At 33.4% G+C, this 12,189-nt stretch overlaps 1 long non-coding RNA gene across 1 annotated transcript in view; it reads right to left on the reverse strand.

The window, feature by feature from the left end:
• LOC111095562 overlaps nt 1-11,738 on the reverse strand; it is an 88,008-nt gene extending 76,270 nt beyond the window's left edge. Inside the window, exons 1-2 of the long non-coding RNA XR_005358288.1 lie at nt 11,648-11,738; nt 10,237-10,361 (exon numbers count right to left, since the gene is read on the reverse strand). This is a non-coding gene — a long non-coding RNA (uncharacterized LOC111095562). The remainder of the gene's footprint in view (nt 1-10,236; nt 10,362-11,647) is intronic.
• Nucleotides 11,739-12,189: the final 451 nt, after the last annotated feature.

The following is a 12,189-nucleotide window of genomic DNA, read 5'->3' on the forward strand; positions in this document are numbered from 1 at the left end:
TAATTGTGTGAACATATGGCCTGGAAATTAAATTGATTCAGCTAAACAAGTTATATTAAATAGATCAGGTAATTTTCAGGCATCTGGTCAGATGATCACAACTTAAAGCAATTATACAATTGGAGACTGAGAAAAAGAGAGGGGCCTATTAGTCTACAAAATAGAGACCATAAAATAAAACTCAAATTGTCAGTGATCTTTTCAGAGTTTGCCCTTTTAAAAAAGATGCATGTAAAGATAAAGTCCTGGATAAAAGAATTCAGAGGGGTTTTCTAAATGAAAGTTGTCAGATATTTAAATTGTCGATAAATTATTCATTTATTTATTCACTTAAAAAATATTTATTGAGTACCAACTCTCTTTAGGCTTATTATAAAATGTCCTAGTTCTCAAATTTCCTATATTTTATGAGTTTATATATTTAGAGCAGAAAAATAAGTGCTTTTTTAGTTGATAAAGTTCTATATACAGAATCTTCTTTGCCATTAAAGATTTTTTTCCCTTGGCTACCGTCTTGATTGTTTGAGTTCAATGTTCAATGTAAAATATACGTTTAGATATTGTCTCTCTTTACTTTTCATACTGTTTCCAAATATATAGGTATATGAAAATACCAAGAATACAAATGTTAGGTAACTTGCAAAACATAAGCAATGTGTATTATATTCATAGGCCATTAATGGCTACTGATTTAATTTTCCAAAACTTAAAACATGAAGTATAGTAAGACTTTTTTCATTTTAGTGTGATAAGTAACTTCTAAAAACTGTTTTTACTAAATAATGTAATAAACTTATGGATAATTTTTTATGTACTGAAATATATACATTATGATTATCATACATTCTTATTATAAGGTTGTTAAAATTGAGATTAAAACTGTATGTATATGAACTACTCTAATATCTTAATCATAAAGGTTTTTGCGTGGATGAAATGTCCTTTAGTTTACATTAGATTTAATGTAAATAGTCTGGGCCTGCTGTCTTTAACACATAAGAAATTCACTCATGTTAATTTTTTTCCAAAGTTTATTCAACAGAAAATATTTGTGTAATTCTTCAGGATAATATATCCCCATGGTTACAATACAAATGAGGCAAACAGTATGACATTTTTATGATTGTAATAGGCAGTTTTGTTGGTTTGGTTTACAGAAAACTATATCATAGATGAGAAATGAAAGGACTTTAACCACAGTAGGCAATGACAGGTATAAGCATTTTGTAAAAGCTTTGTATTTTATGAAATGTCTTTTCATGTACTCTTATTGAGCTTTACAATAACCAGGTGATAAAACTACACTATCCTGCATATAGATTTTTTTTTAATTACCCAAAGCTTAGAAATCCTTGATTTTACCAAGGTTGCACAAATAAATATGACAGATAGATAGGATAGAAATAAAAATGCAGTTTGAAGAATGTATTAGAGAGGATATAAAGGGAACTTGAAAAAAGCCAGTTGAATGGCTATAATTATATATTCCAGATGGAGATGATGAAATCCATAACAGAGGTAATGGCAATGGGTTGAAGAAGCATAGATTAATTTCAGGTATATTGATGATAATTGAGAGGTTGAATGACTTATTGGGTAGCACAGCATGAAATTGTCAATATTTACCTGTTTTGACAAATTAAAAAAAAAACTTTACATTGTTTAATCTCATAGAAGTTAAGCATAAAGAAGTAATTACACAAGATCCTCAGATTTGTGATTTGAGTAGCTGAGTGGTTTGTGGAATCAGTCATTATGATAGCAAGCATAATAGAGGGAAGAAGAAAATGTGTGTCCCATCCCTATAGAATTTTAAATGTATCTGAAAATACAAGTTGTAATATTCAGTCAGAGTAATTAGATAAATAAGGAGAGGATTTAGAGAGTGACTGCATCAGCAGCAAAGCATTTACATGTACATCAAAATCATGAGAGTTCAGTGACAGTTTGAAGAAAACATGTATAAACCGAGGAGGAAAAAAAGAATTGAGAAAAAAGATCATTTAGAAGAACAGAATAAAGAGAACTAAAAGAATCTAAAAAGGAACAGTCAGAGAGGAGGGGGGAAAGATAGAGATTGGTGTCAGAAAAGTCAAGGAAAGAATTTCACAAAGAGGAATGGTCTTTTATTCAATATTATACTAGAAACAGTACCCACTGAAATAAGAAAAGACACATAAACTGGAAAGGAAGAAATAAAAAAAAAATTGCTGACTGTATGGTTATCTACATAGAAAATCCCAAAACAGTCTTTGAAAATGATAATATAACTTATAAGTAAGTTAAGCATGGTAGCAGGGTATAAGATCAATATATTTTTTAAAGATCATATATTTATATACAATGATCAGAAATTAAAATTATAAAAAGTATATTTACAATAACACTGAGGACACCAAGTATTTATGTGTATAGCTAAAAAAACTATGTGCACTATTTACTAAAAACTACAAAACACTTCAAACAAAAGAAATGGAAACATATTGTGTTGATTAGCTGGAACATTTATTATTAAGTTGCCAATTCTTTCCAAATTGATCTATCAAATGCAATTTTGATAAAAATACTAGCAGTGTTATTTTTTAGAGATAAATTGGTACTACAATATATAGAGAAATACAAAGAAACTAAAATAGTCAAATTATTTTTTTGAAAAAAAAAACATCAAAGACAGAGGACTCATAACTAGAGTTGCTTTCAGGACAAACAATAAAGCCATAGTAATCAGGGCAATGTAGCATTGGCAAAAAAAAAATATATAGATCAGTGGAACAGGACAGTCCAGAAATAAAACCACAGAAATAAAGTTGATTGTTTTTCCCAAAGGTACAAAATCAAAAAGAGTAAAGTAGTCTTTTTGACAAATGATACTAGAAAAATTGATTATTCAATATACAGAAAATAAGCTTTGATCTATACAACACATAAGAAGAAAGTGGAGGAAGAGGAGGTGAAGAAGGAGGGGAAGAAGAAGAAGAAGAAAAGAAGAAGAAGAAGGAGAAGGAGAAGGAGAAGAAGAAGAAGAAGAAGAAGAAGGAGAAGAAGAAGGAGAAGAAGAAGAAGAAGGAAGAGAGAGAGAGGAGGAGGGAGAAGGAAGAGGAGGGAGGCAGAGGAAGAGGAAGAATGCAGTCTTCAGAATTGATCATAGAGCTAAAGTAAAACTTAAAATGACAAAATGTCTAGGGGCACCTGGCTGGCTCAGTTGCTAGAGCATGCAACTCTTGATTTGGGGTTGTAAGTTGGAACCCCATATTGGGTGTAAAGATTGCTTAAAAGTAAAATCTTTAAAAAATAAAATAGCAAAACTATAAAATGTCTAGAAGAAAGATTAGGAGAAATTTTAAGTAAAAATTTCTTAGCTATGACACCAAAAGCATAATTCATAAAAGAAAAAAATAATATCCAGACTTCATCAAAATTAGAAACTTCTACTCTTGAAACACCTTTAAGATAATGAAAAAATGATCCAGAGATTTAGATAAAATATTTGCAAACATTATATCTGATAAGGGACTTTTATCCTGAGTATATTAAGAACTCTCAAAGCACTAATAATGAAACGACCCAATTTTAAAAATGGTCAAAGTATTTGAACAAATGCTTCATCAAGAAGATATTCAGATGGCAAGTAAGAACATGAAAATGTGTTCCATCACATTATTTTTTAGTAAAATGCACATTAAAACCACAGTATGATATCATATACTTACTAGACTAATTGAGAAAGAAAGAGAAAAGTAATTAATTGATAGTACCAAATAATGCCATGGTATGGAACAACTGGATTCTTCTAATATGCTGATGGTGGTTCAGAAAGTACAACCTTTTTGAAAACAGTTTTACAGTTTCTCATAATGTTAAGCATACAGTTAGTATATGACCTAGCTATCCCAATCCTAGACACTCACCCAAAATATATGAAAACTTATACTCACACAAATATCTGTATCTGAAAGTTTATATAGGATTTATTGTTAACTGACCTAAACTAGAAATAACCCAAATATCCTTAAGTTGATGAATCATTAAAATGTGGTATATCCATACAGTAGAATACTACTCACCAATAAAAGATATAAGATACTGATACACACCATAACATGATGGTAAAGTGCATATCAACTATATTACATTAGGTAGAAGAAGCTAGATTTTTAAAGGTTATATATTGTTGGACTCTGTTTATACAACATGGTGGAAAAGGTAAAATTATAGGGAAAGAAAAAAGATCAGTGGTAGGTAAAGTCTTGAAAAGGGGGAACGGTTGGTTATAAGGGACATAGGGAAAATTTTTAGGACAGTGGAACTATTCTATATATTGAATTTAATGATGGTTATAATTGTATGCATTTTTCCAATTCAGAAATGTACACCAAAAGGGCCAATTTTACCGTGTGTAAATTTTACCCTAACTTAAAAATGGAAAAAAATGATCATTTATAACACTTCTGAGATATGTAAGCAAAGAACAACATCTTGTCTCTTGGATTTGGAACATAAGCATTCTTGTTGAGGAAAACCTTGAAATACCAAAGAAAGATAAAATAGGTTTGTAGTTGTTGAGGAAGCCAAGCAATTGCATCCAATAAAGGATAAACAGTGAGTATAACTGATTATTTCCTCAGGAAACTTCACCCTCAGGAAAATAAAGGGGAGGGGGGAGACAAAGTGTTGTCTAGAGCATGAATATAAAATTGGGGAGAGTAGTTTTTATTTTTATTTTTTATTTATTTATGATAGTCACACAGAGAGAGAGAGGCAGAGACACAGGCAGAGGGAGAAGCAGGCTCCATGCACTGGGAGCCCGATGTGGGATTCGATCCCGGGTCTCCAGGATCGCGCCCTGGGCCAAAGGCAGGCGCTAAACCGCTGCGCCACCCAGGGATCCCGGGGAGAGTAGTTTTTAAAAGATGAAAGAAATTTAAACATTTTCCCATGTATGGAAAGAAGACAATAAGAAAGAGGTTGAAGATACTAGAAAGAAGGGAGATGTTAACAGTGTGAGATCTCTGAGGGGACAGAAGTGGAACAGTAAGCCCGATGGGGACCTGAAGCTGGAGAAATAAAAATGATGCCACAAAACATCATTTGTTTTGTTTTGCTCTAAGAGCATTAGGCAACTCAGACACAGTTCAAGAAAGGATAAACAGTTGAACTTATCCAAGGTCTGCTTTTATCCCCCAGAATGATGAGTTGGAAAACCAAATGAAGCACAGGAATTGAGGATGTTTCCCAAAGGTGTGTATTTTAGACTAAACTACTTAAGAAAGCAAGTAAAAGTATGGAGAAGAAAAGGAGTCAGGAATTTGTAATCTTTTTTTTTATTATTATTATTTTAAATTTTATTTATTTATGATAGTCACACAGAGAGAGAGAGAGAGAGAGGCAGAGACACAGACAGAGGGAGAAGCAGGCTCCATGCACCGGGAGCCCGACGTGGGATTCCATCCCGGGTCTCCAGGATCGCGCCCTGGGCCAAAGGCAGGCGCCAAACCGCTGCGCCACCCAGGGATCCCAGGAATTTGTAATCTTAAAGAAGTTGAATCATTGTGATGGATTGTAACAAAAACAACAACAACAAAATTGATATGATTGGAGGCTTTCATCTGAGGGTGGGATTTCAGAGCCTGCAGGTTGGTGAAGTAGGAAGGGTAAGAATAAAATTCATCATGTGACACAAAGAGGGAAAACTGATATTGAAAAAGGGTCATGTCACATGATATAAAATGTTGGGATACTGCGTAGATTTTCCATAGTCATACTTAAAACACTGAGGACATTAGATTGATTTAGAAAAAAAAAAAAAAAAAAAAAAAAGGAACTGTGGAACAGGTACCAGAGTATTCAGTGAATGAGGGAGAATGACTATAAAACTGGTAGATGCGAAATTGTGTAGAGTAAATTGCTGAGTGCTATGGCTCTGGAAGCGGGAAGAGCTCATGTGAGGATGTAGTCTGACAGCCTTGAGTAGCTCTGGTGAGTGAAGCGGATGCTGAAGCTATCACCTTTTCCTCAGCTCTGTGAGCCACTGGGGAATGAATTAAGTTTCCCTTAAGAACTTGATGCAAAAAAAATGTCCTAAGGGAGTCAGGATTCAGTTAAGCTAAGATTCATATATTCTCTATACAAATAGAACTCATTTCTCATGAAAACAAAACAAAACAAAACCTATGCCCAATGCACACAATAGAAAGGATGCTTTTGAGCGTGCTCTGTGCATGTGTGTGGCAAGGAGACACTTCTGAGGAGATGAGGGGCAGGGGGAAAGCTGAGGTGGGAGAAGTATGAAGATCAATCTCAAAAAAGACTGATAACCAAAAGAGCTTATTATTGAGCGGTAATCAAGAATGATAGATAGGGAGACATGTTCTTTATGTTACGTCTTAATGACTCTACAAATATTACAAAAGTAGTCAGTGTCCTGGAATTTCACAGAAAAGTAAAAAGGGCTAGACTAGAGTGTATAATACTGGACAATAGAAAATATATGGCATTGTATGCTGCTCCTTCCCGGTGCTGAGTCCATGGCAGGTATGACTGGTTCTGGCACTCTTTCCTACTAATACCAGATTCAGTTCCAAAGGCATTCCCAATACACCTATCAAGGTATAGTCATTTCCAATTGGCCAAAAACAGCACATTAATTAAATCAATTTTTGAAATTTATCTTTTCCCCATTTCTCCTGTTTGAATTTTCTTATGGGAGACCTATCCCCACATTCCAGAAAGAAGAGAATAGCATTTCCTCTTTCCCTTAATTATGCTTCCTCTCAAAAAAGGGTTCTTCTATTCATTACTGTCACCTAATTCTCTCAGAAATACTGGTCTTGTCCAAGATTTGAATGGAGGTTTTTAAAGTCCATCAGGATTTTCCAGGACAGTATATTACAGGAGATTTAGATGATTCTATCTCAAATTTAGATGATTGTGTCTCAAATTAATATTCTTGCTCTGTTTTACAAGAAAAAAAATAAATTTATGTTAATTCTTTATCTCTATTAGGGTGCTCAGGACAAAACAAGTGAAGTCCTTTGCTTTGGTGAAATCATATTAGGAATGTGTTTTTATTTTATTATTTTATACAAAGAATATCTATAAAATTGATCTCATCCATGTGACTGTAATGCTTAACAGTTTGGCCAACAGACTATGTTGCCATGGTTTAGTTCATATTGGCTGTGTAATTTGGGTCATCTTGCGATTTTGTTTAATTTGTTTGTTTTTGCATCTGTGACCTAAAATAATGTGTGTGGGTAAGGTGATGATAGTACCCACCATTAGAATTAATGTGATCATTAAATGAGAGAATAAATACTTGTACAATTTCTGGCTCAGTAATAGTGATAGGGACTCCTGTAAGGACAAAGATGCAAACTGCTTTCATTCAAGAGACAATGAGGCTTATGTTTAGTCCAGAAAAGAAATAAGTTAGAGGACAAGTGATGGAGCATTTATATGGAATGATGGGCTGAATAAAGTCACACAGAGCAGCTGTATGTTGGCTCTCCCTAAGTAAAACTATCAAATACTTAGAGCTGTCTAAAATTGGATGCCATACCTCAGATTTGGTGACTTGTTTGTTGATGGACCATCAAAAGCAGAGTCTCGATGAATAATCATTATAAATGTTTTGAACTGAGTTTACATAACAAGTATGACTAAAGGATATCCAAGATCTTTATATTCTAATGTTGTGTTTTTTATACCATAAATAAGAATTAGTTTAAGATTGTTTAGCTCTAATGAGCCAGCTTAAAAAGAAAAAAAAAGGAGAAAAATAATTTGAGGGGTAATTGGTTATTTAGTCAAGACAGCACAGAATAGGGACACCTGGGTGGCTCGGTGGTTGCGCGTCTGCCTTCAGCTCAGGACATGATCTTGGGGTCCTGGGATCAAGTCCTGTATTGGGCTCCCCACAGGAAGCCTGTTTCTTCCTTTGCTTATGTCTCTCATGAACAACTAAATAAAAATCTTAAAAAAAAAGACAACAGAGGATATAGGAATCAAAATTTAAAGTTTATATTAAATAGTAATTATAGCTCTTTTAAAAAACTTGAACACAATAATTAAAATCATAAAGAGTTCAGAAAAAGGAGTGGATGAGTCCTAAATTTTAAGCCTAAATTTATGACACATATTTGATTGACATAGCTTTGAATCATCATGAAAATCTTATGTGATTGGCCTTTTATGTGACTGGTAGTAAAACTGAACCTCAGAAAATGTATTTGTCTAAGGGTGACAGGAAGCTGAGACACAGACCCAGATCTCTGACAAAGTTTATGTTTCATAACACTATTATGAAAAGACAAAAAAGACACACACATATCTGTATTGTTATATATAATAATTGAGTAGTAGTTTCTAAAGAATATATAAATTATTATCTTCATATGTGATAATTAATAACATATCATTTACAATACATATACAGTGTAATGAAGCATGAGATAAAATCTACTCAGTCTCTTGAAAGTACCCTTCTGTTAAAAGTTAACACGATAAACTATAACTAGTGTTTGTAAAACAGGAAAGACTACTGTTATTGAACCATCCAACCAGTGACTTTGTGGATGGCTAGAATCCTTTCATTATTGAGGCACCTGGGTGGTGCAGCTGGTTGGGCATCTGACCCTTGGTTTTAGCTCGGGTAATGATCTCAGAGTCCTGAGATGGAGCCCCACATCTGGCTGCATGCTTAGCACAGAGTTTACTTGGGTCTTTCTCTCTCTCCCCTTATCTTCCCCCCACCCTGCCTGAGCTCATTCAACATAAGCTCTCTCTCTCAAATAAATAAATAAATCTTTTTAAAAAAAACTCACTATTGCTGATGATTAAAAAAAATGACTTAATTTTTTAAGGAAAAAGTTTGGCTTTCTTTTTAATCTCTAAGAATCGTAGAAATGTTGATAGCTGCATCCAATTTATTGAGAAAATATAACTGAAGACATCACACCATGGAAAGGGAATTGAAAAAAATATTTTCAAAATAAAACAATTTTCTTTAACCCTAAGCATATTGATACTTTTCATATGAAGAAAATACATAAATGCATAAATTCAATCTGATTTTCTATCACCTCTTTCACTTCCTCCTTGCCAAAACAAACATTTTTTTAAATCTCTCTCAAATAGATTTATAGAATGAAAAAAAAAGTGAGATACAGATTTAATAAAGAAACCTATTAAAATAGGCTTGTGACTGACAACCAAGGTTAGGAGAACAACTTCTATATAGTATTCCATTGTCAACTAGAAGCTGAAAAATAGCAGCTAATTCATCCTTGAAAATCTATATTCTAAGCTAAATTAAAATAGAATACACTTAAAAAACGTAATAGGTTCAGTATTTCTACAGATACCTAATTAATTCTAAGTGATGAATGATATTTGGACGCAAAGTATGAAAAGAGTAAAACCACTACTATCATGTAGTGGCTTTACTCTGAGTGATATTTCCAGAAACCTCAAATGACATTGCCTTAGAAACAAGACTTGATTATTAGGCATTTAGAAACTCGAAATATAATTTTGGTCAACTAACACTCAACACTTGGGTTCTTTTTTATCTTCTATGATATGTAAATGAATGATTTATCTACAGAGACATGAGGTACACATATTAATATAAGTATGCATATTAATATGAGATATACATACATGCATACATATGCACACAAATATCTTCACTATATACATTATCTATCTTCATATGTATACGTGTATATGTATACATATATGCATGTGTGTATGTATGCATGTATATATATATAAAATTGTACTGCCAATTTGAGATATATTAAAAATCATGAGAGAAACCAAAAAGATGGTAAAGTTTATAGACTTGGTTTGAGGATTTAATTTGATGATAGTCTTAGTTTGGCAAGATTTTTATCACTATTAGTGGAAAGTCTGCCAATTCACTGAGGAATGAAAATTATTTTATCAAGTACAGTCCAATTCTAAACCTATTTTATTGTTTCATGTACTTGTGACTCTGTAAAGCACAAACTAAGCTTTCATCAAATGTATTAATAAAGGTTAATTTTTTGAGCAGCCGTCACATAACTTGCTTTACTGTGAATTGCCTACTCATCCTCATATTGCATAGAACATACTATTAAATCTTGTTTATTAATTTATCAGCTCAGAATGATCATAGGCAGATAGAGATTTTCCTTAAAGTATACTAAAACAACTAAATAGTTATGGAAGCACAGAAAAAGAACTTCTTACTTTTTTGTTTGTGTAACACTATTCAAGTCTTGTTTCTGAGGTATGGACTACATCTTCTCAATTTCTTCTATTCCTAAACTTCCTCCATCATTCAAAAACCCGCAAGGATTTTCTCCATCACCGCCCTCAGGGTATGGATAATACAGAAAACAAGGACAAATTTTTGGCTTTTTTGAAGCACTTAAGTAGATTTCATTAATGTATTATGGAGATAATATTCAATTGAAGCTAAGTCCTTCAGTTTTAAGAGCCAACCACTTAAGTTTTGTTTTGCTTTAACATATTCTAAAAGTTTATATGTACATATAAAGAGCAGTTTGAAGACTCAGAGAATATCATTTATGTCAAAAAACTTATTCTGGAAATGGTAAATATTTTAGGCTTTGTGGGTTATGTGATCTCTGTCGCAACTACTCAACTCTGCCATTGTAGCTCTAAAGCAGACATGGACAGATAAACGAATGCATATGCCTGTGTTCAAGTAAAACTTTATTATTGACCTAAAATTTTGAAATCTATGGATTTGCCTTGTGTCCTGAAATATTCTTTTTATTTTATGACCATTTAAAAACGTAAAAATCAATCCTTTTTAAAAGATTTTTATTTATTCATGAGAGACAGAGACACAGAGAGTGGCAAAGACACAGGCAGAGAGAGAAGCAGGCTCCACGCAGGGAGCCCGACGTGGGACTCCATCCCAGGTCTCCAGGATCAGGCCCCTGGCCAAATGCGGCGCTAAACCGCTGAGCCACCTGGGCTGCCTTAAAAATCATCCCTTTTTTAAAGATTTACTCATTTATTTTAGAGAGAGAGAGAGAGAGCATGAGTAGGAGGGAAGAGGAAGAGGAAGAGACGATCTAAAGCAGATTTCATGCTGAGTGTGGAGCCCTAGATGGGGTTTGATCGCAAAATCCGGAGCTTATGACCTGAGCTGGAACTAAGTGTCAGACGCTTAACTGATTGCACCAGCCAGGCACCCAAATGTAAAAACTATATTCTTGAGGACCATACAAAAACAAGCAGCGGCTACATGTGGCACATGCACTAAGGTTTGCTGATCCTTGGTTTACACTGTAAATCATGAAGAAAAAAAAAAGATGTCATAAAAACTGCATCCTCCCCAGACTAATAAGAATTGTGGAGTGTAATAGTCCATTCTACCTCTCTAGGAAAGTTATATTATAATGACATGGAAATTGATTTTGGTCTTTATAAATGTTGGCATGATCAGTAAAGAGAGATGACCAAATAAACTATTTCAAGTTGAAGGTACCGATGCTAGACTAATTACTGCCCACAAAATATGCACTAAGTACATGAAATCAGTGAATGTTACCTTTTATGGAAAAAAAAAAGACTTAATAGATGAGATTCATCAAGAATTTTGAGATAGGACATTATCCTTAAATACCATCATAATTGTGTTTATACGAGAGATGCAGAGGTAGACTTGACAACAGAAAAGAAGACGAGGGGACCAAAGAGCCAGAGATTGGAGTGATGTGGTCACAAAGCAAAGAATGTTGGCAGGTACCAGAAGTTAGGAGAGGAAAGCAAAGATTCTCTTGCAGAGCTTCTGGATGGAGCCCTATCAGAACTTAGATTTCAGTGTGGTGAAACTGATTTCTGATATCTGGTCTCAAGAATTTTGAGAGAATATATATATATTTTTTTTGTTTTAAGCCAGGAAGTATGTGGTATTTTTTACATGATTTACAGGAAACTAATACAGTACTCAATCAATAAGAATCTATATCCTTATTGGAGGAAATAGTAGTCTGTTAATTTTTACATCTTTATTTTCTATCATTAAATATTACAGAATGAAAGGGATATATAGGTGACTTATTACCCAGGGTTGGGATCTATATTAAAAAGTCATGACTCTTTTGTTGTATTATTTTTTATTATAAAATACATCCTTATAGAATGATTTATTATGGAATTGGACAG

This window comes from Canis lupus, chromosome 4, assembly GCF_011100685.1.
Source record: "Canis lupus familiaris isolate Mischka breed German Shepherd chromosome 4, alternate assembly UU_Cfam_GSD_1.0, whole genome shotgun sequence".
Lineage (NCBI taxonomy): Eukaryota > Metazoa > Chordata > Mammalia > Carnivora > Canidae > Canis > Canis lupus.